Below are 6,340 nucleotides of genomic sequence, written 5' to 3'. Positions count from 1 at the left end.
TACCTAATGTTTGAAATATACTATATAACCAATCAGATAATTACAGTAATTATCAGTGAGATAATTACAGTAAGTCCTCACTTAATGTTGTCAATATGTTCTGCAACTTGAAGTGAAGTGATGTATAATGAAACGAATTTTGCTATAGGCTAATTAATATAAACAAGAGTTAACTTCCTAGGGCATCTCATTAACATTATAACAAAACAACATTGAACAAAATGGCGTTATTCGTGGACCTGCTGCATATGGGGAAAACATGTGCTAGCCCTATTTCTGGCCACTCTTCAGCCCATTTCTGCCCTGTAGTGCCAGCATTAAGCTCTCCCTTAGTAAAAAGGGAAATAGAGACTTTTCCACACTTTCTCAAAGATTCCCAACTAGATCAGATTACCTTGATCTAGTCCTGGCATCAGCTACTCATCCGTCTAGAACTTCTCTGAACATGTAGGACATGGGGAATGAATGTTTCTGCCTGGGAAAATAAGGACCTCTCTATGACCTAAAATTCTTCTGCCTGTTGTGAATGTGGGAGGAATTAAGTTGTAGGAAGAAGGGGTCATCAAAACTCTGGAGAGCTGTGAATAGCCTCTTCCCAGCCCCAGAATAGAAATTATGACCCCTGCCCTTTCATCCAATTTATGGCCAATTCAGCACGTAGCACAGCATCAAATTTAATCTTTGCCAATTAAACACATAACAAGGTTTTAAGGATAGAAATTTTTTAGGGACAAAACCAGATGGAGTATATTTTTAGACAAGTAGGGCTTACCTCCTACCACAAAATCACTTGAAACATGGTCCAGTTGTTTCGTTTTGTTTTGTTTGTCTTTTTCTACTCAGGCCACCTGTACATCACAAAATCCTACTTTTGGTCATGATTTACATTTCTTATAAAGTTGCTCTAATGCTTGATTTCTATAGTTGGCAGGTTGAATTAGAGACATGAGAATTCACCTTACAAAAAAAGTATTAAGTAAAGAGTTCTGGAAATAGAAGGTGGTGATTGTGATTGCACAAAAATGTGAGTGGAGTTAATGCCACTAACCTGTACACTTAAAAACGGTTAAGTGACAGGCCCAGAGATGCTTCTGGAAATAACATCATGATGGCTGCCCAAGGAGAACCCAGGGTTCAGTTGAAACTTGTACTGGTTGGTGATGGAGGGACTGGAAAAACTACATTTGTGAAACATCATCTGACTGATGAATTTGAGAAGAGGTATGAGGCTACGTTGGGTGTTGAGGCCCATCCCCTTGTGTCCCATATCAACAGAGGACCTACTAAGTTCAGTGTATGGGATTCAGCTGGTCAGAAGTTTGGTGGGCGGAGAGATGGCTATTACATCCAAGCCCAGTGTGCCATTATAGTGTTTGATGTAACTTCAAGAGTTGCTTACAAGAATATACTGAACTGGCATAGAGATTTGGTATACGTATGTGAAAACATCCCCATCGTGCTGTGTGGCAACAAAGTGGATAGTAAGGAAGGAAACTGAAGGCAAAATCAGTTGTCTCCCACTGACAGAAGAATCTTCAGCACTATGACATTTCTGCCAAAAGTAACTATAACTTTGAAAAGCCCTTCCTCTGGCTTGCTAGAAAACTCATTGGAGGCCCTACCTTGGAGTTTGTCGCCATGCCTGCCCTTGTCGCCATGGACCCCACTTTGGCATCACAGTATGAGCATGATCTAGAGGTTGCTCAGACAACTGCTCTCCCAGACAAGGATGATGACCTGTGAGAAAGTAAAGCTGGAGCTCAGCCTCAGAAGTCTACTTTTATAGGCCACTGTCCTGTAATGTCAGTGGTGCAGTGTGTTTTCCACTTTATTATACTAAGCAGAGCACGTGCTTAATCTTTGGGATGCTGAAGAAGATGAGTGGATTTCAGAGGAGGTGGTGGCAGTTAAACAAAAGAAAAAAAAAAAAAAACCTTCATTTTTTGGACCTACATATTTAGCTGTTTGGGAACATAGTTGTTTCCTTATTGAGTTTCAGATATAAGGCTGCTACAGTCACATCACAATATTCAGTGGTGAAACCTTGTTTGTTACTGTCATTCCCATTCTTTTTCATTTAGAATCAGAATAAAGTAGCATTTCAAATTTTTTTGAAAAAGTTAAGGCGGTAAATTTCATGTTATGTGTATTTCACCATGCATACAAAATATTTTCATAGGTATTAAATAGAAGTTCTTTCAAATTCAGATTATACATTATATGTTTAAACCCTCCTCCTACCTTACCCCTTCATCACCAAAAAAGGAAAGAAAAGCAAACACAAGCAAATATTATATGTTATAGTTTGTTAGTCAAGTAAAATTTAGCTATTTAGATCTTTAAATCTAAATTTATCCATCTTCCCTTGTTAATTTTTATGGTTGTGGGGAATAACCAGAGGAAATGGAAACACCCCTCTTAACTCTTATTTACTCAAAAGCTTTCACACACCCAACCACCTCATCACTGAAAAAGTTCTTCATAAAATATGTATCCATAAATAGACTGACATTTTTACTGATGCCATAAATGACATATTAACTTACACTTTGTGTCAGAAACCTAATCACTTACTCAAATTGAGCATTCAAAAGTAATAAAGAAATACATATTCAAAAAATTATATGTATGCTATTCCAGAATATGAAAATTAAGACTTGTTCAAAGTTTCTGCTTGGCTACACCCTGAAAACTGAAGAAAAAAAAAAAAAAAAAAGCAAAGACATTTTATTTGGATGCCTTTCGCCAACAAAGCCTTGAAGAAAACCAAGGGAGCAGTTCATTTAACACATGGTTCTCATGGACCTTGTGAGGCATCTCTCCAGCACCTTTAAGATAACAGAATTCTGTGACTAAGTATCCCCTCACCATTGAATTTTTTTTTTTTAATTTTATTTTATTAAATTTATTGGGGTGACAATTGTTAGTAAAATTACATAGATTTCAGGTGTAGTATATAAACCAAAAACAACAAAAGAACAAGACAAACAAATGAGAAACAGAAACTCACCATTGAATTTTGATGGCCTTATACACCACTCAAGCTTCACTTCTGTGGTTCACATACCATGAGAATCTGTTTCTAGCCATTTGTGAATAGCTTTGTTGTGGCTTCCAATTACCATAGTATACATGCTTCTCTCTCATGCTCATCTTAATACCCAAATCTAACATTCTACTTGGTAAAAATAAAGTTACTTTATATAAGATTCATTTTAAAAACCTTTTAACTTTAGGCTTTTTTTTTTCACAGTGCTTGAATAATGCATTTAATATTTCAGTCTTAACTGTGGACTTGAAATCTACCTCATTGAAACCTAATAGCTAGACAGCATTCTCATGCCCTAGTCCACCCCTCCCAATTTCCTATAGCAACTGATTAGACAGGAAAGTCAGTATAATTGAAAGGATGAGGAAACACACTTGAAATTTATGACTAACTACACAAATACCTGTTTTGCAATGAACAGGGCTGTTTAAGCTAAAAGTATTAAGTAAAGCATATCTGTGACACTGTCCTAATCAAATATTTAAAAAACAAGTCTAGACAAAAACAGTAAACGAAAGTTCCCAATCAAAAATTTTGTCTTTCCGTTCTGCTCTGTAGTACAAAACCACTGTATGACAAGGAGTTGAAGGGACGTCATCAAATATACCCATAATATCAAGGACAAACAATACAAACAGCCCTGACTAGATCATATTTCATACAACTACCAATGATCAAATTATATCAACAGCAGGATATAAAAAAGAATCAACTTGCCAAGAAATTTTCAAATTAACATAATGATCAAAAGATGAAGATTTATATGTGCACACCTAGAAGTATAAACCTCTTTATAAATGAAGAAATCTCATCCTTGGAGCCTTGAAATCCTCCATTTATAAATAAGGAAATGCAGCTCACCCAAAATGGTGGTGGCATTTTATTTGCATTAAACCAAGAGCTATTAAATAGCTATGAAAGGTACAAGATACCACATGCATTTCAGACATTGGCCAATTGACATTCCTTTCATCTCTGGATACTCTTCCTGAAAACTTTTAGGCCGATATCCAGGAAACCTTTCCAAATGACTCATATATATCAAACTTTTATTATGACCACAATCTATTCTGCTGAATCTAGTGAGTTCCAAAAACTGTTGTTTTTTCAACTCCCAATCCTGACTGATTATTACTAATACCTCCTACCACTCAACTCAAGAAGAAGGGAATGGGATTAGAAAAGTAAAAAGAGAAAGGGAAAAAGAAGGAAAACTGTAAGGAATCATTGGAAGGAGAAAACAAGTAAAAACATTATCACAATAGAGTAAAATATCTCATTCCACTCTTTTTCTTTGCCGTAATTTACTAAATTCAGTAACCAAATATTAAAAACTGTTCTCGTCACAATAGCTAGTATTTACTGAGAACTTATAATGAGCCAGACATTGCTCTAAGCACCTTACAAATATTATCTCATTTAATACTAACAACTCAATGAGGTAGGTACTATTAATATTCCATTTTACATACAAAGAATCTAAGCACAGACAGTTAAGTAACTTCACTCAGGTCACACAGCTAGTAAGTACCAGATCTAGAATTCAACCCAAGCAATCTAATTCAGGAGGCCATATTTTCACTTAGTGTGTTATGTTGCTTTTCTGTATGTGAGAGTACTGCTAACCACATTCACCTGTGGATTCCATCATACTACTATGCCGTCAGGGGGAGGTCAGATCCTAGGATCATTCCTTCACTAAACATTTATGATGAACATACTCTAGTTTCAGCTGCTTGAAAGAACACAATAATGAATAAATCATAGTTCAAGCCTCAGATAAACTCAGTCTAGTGGAGGATATATTATTAGAATACAGTGAAAACGGTGCTTCTGGAGCTATGCCCAAATTGCTACTGGGGACATGAGAGTGGAGTGATTAACTTCATGGAGAATGTTAGTGAGATGTCACAGAAAAGGTGATAAACAAAGCTTTTTAAAAGACAAGTAGGAGTTTCCAGAAAATAGGGAAGGTAGGAGTAGGTATCCATGTTTTGGATACTAATGAAGATTCATTGGTTAATTAAAAAAAAAAGAAGTGGTGCCCATACATACAAGGGTTTGTGCTAGACCCATGAAAGACATACAAATAAATAAAATACAACCCGTTCTTTCAATAAATTTACAATCTATAAATCTAGGAGGGGAGATAACACAAAAATGAATATTACAAGGTTATATGTTTTTTAAATGCTCTCAGACTTCCAGGATAGGCCCTTTAGATGATCTCAGAGTTTCTTAGAATGACTCCAATGAATTCTTGGGAATTGACACCTAATCTGCTTCTATAACTTAGAGTTCAGGAATGTGGCAGGATAAGCCTCGAGAGTCTGAGGGTAATAGATGAGGGCTGAATGTACTGGTGCAATTATATCTGCATTATATGTGATGACAAGGCTGATGAGGTATACCTGGACCAAGGAAGACAGCACAATGTCCAGACTAGACAATGTGTAGGCCCTCTGTGGCCTTATGCAGAAACACCAGGGATGGAAAGGCACTAGTCACACTTCCAGAAAGACTTGCAATCTTCACTCACATCGTGCGATCCCTGGTTAGACGCGGGCATTAGGAAGCTTGCCTCTTTGTGCTGGATGATGATGCTGATCTTGCTTCCATTTATTAACTGTACTTTGTACTGTATTCTTAACACAAGTATAATGTGTTTGATTTGTTCAGAAGGTACCTATGTCTTGTCTTCCTGGATATTCAAGCCTGCTGAAAAATTGTTCCAATATCACAGTTGGGCAAGGAGTTGAACAAATTATACAGAAGTTCAGAAAAGAAGGCTACTGTTGATTAAATAATCAAAGAGTTCTTGGAAGAAGGGGCATTAAAATTATGACCAATTGAATCTATCGTCAAATAATCACAATTTCAGTCTGAATCAGCCCCTTATTAATTGATATATTCAATCATTAGATAAGTTAATATTTTCAAAAATATTAAAGTCTAATCTTGCTAGCATTGGAGACTTCCTGCCCTTTACAAGGACTAATTTTACAATTTATTTGTAAAGAGAAAAACTTTAATTCCCTTATTCTCAGGTTCTTACAGATATCTTCTGATACTGACCAAGTATGTCAACAATAAAAATAAACATCTATTGCATAATTACAATTTACAGGGTATTTTTAAAGATTATTGTCACATTTGATTCCCCCCAGCAACCCTGTGAAATACTAGTCAAGTTTAGTGACTTGTACCAGGCCACATGGCTAGTAAATGAACAAACCAGCTTTTCCCTATTATCCCACTATTAAGTCCCAGTTCTGATTGAACCCACTTTGG

General features: G+C 36.2%; 1 pseudogene; it reads left to right on the top strand.

The window, feature by feature from the left end:
* The first annotated feature begins 1,108 nt into the window (after window positions 1-1,108).
* Window positions 1,109-1,743, top strand: LOC109437272 (GTP-binding nuclear protein Ran; annotated as a pseudogene).
* The last annotated feature ends 4,597 nt before the right edge of the window (window positions 1,744-6,340 follow it).

Source organism: Rhinolophus sinicus, linkage group LG09 (genome assembly GCF_036562045.2).
Source record: "Rhinolophus sinicus isolate RSC01 linkage group LG09, ASM3656204v1, whole genome shotgun sequence".
Lineage (NCBI taxonomy): Eukaryota > Metazoa > Chordata > Mammalia > Chiroptera > Rhinolophidae > Rhinolophus > Rhinolophus sinicus.
Note: the sequence above shows the minus strand (reverse complement) of the source record. Positions and strands in the feature narration are given on the sequence as shown.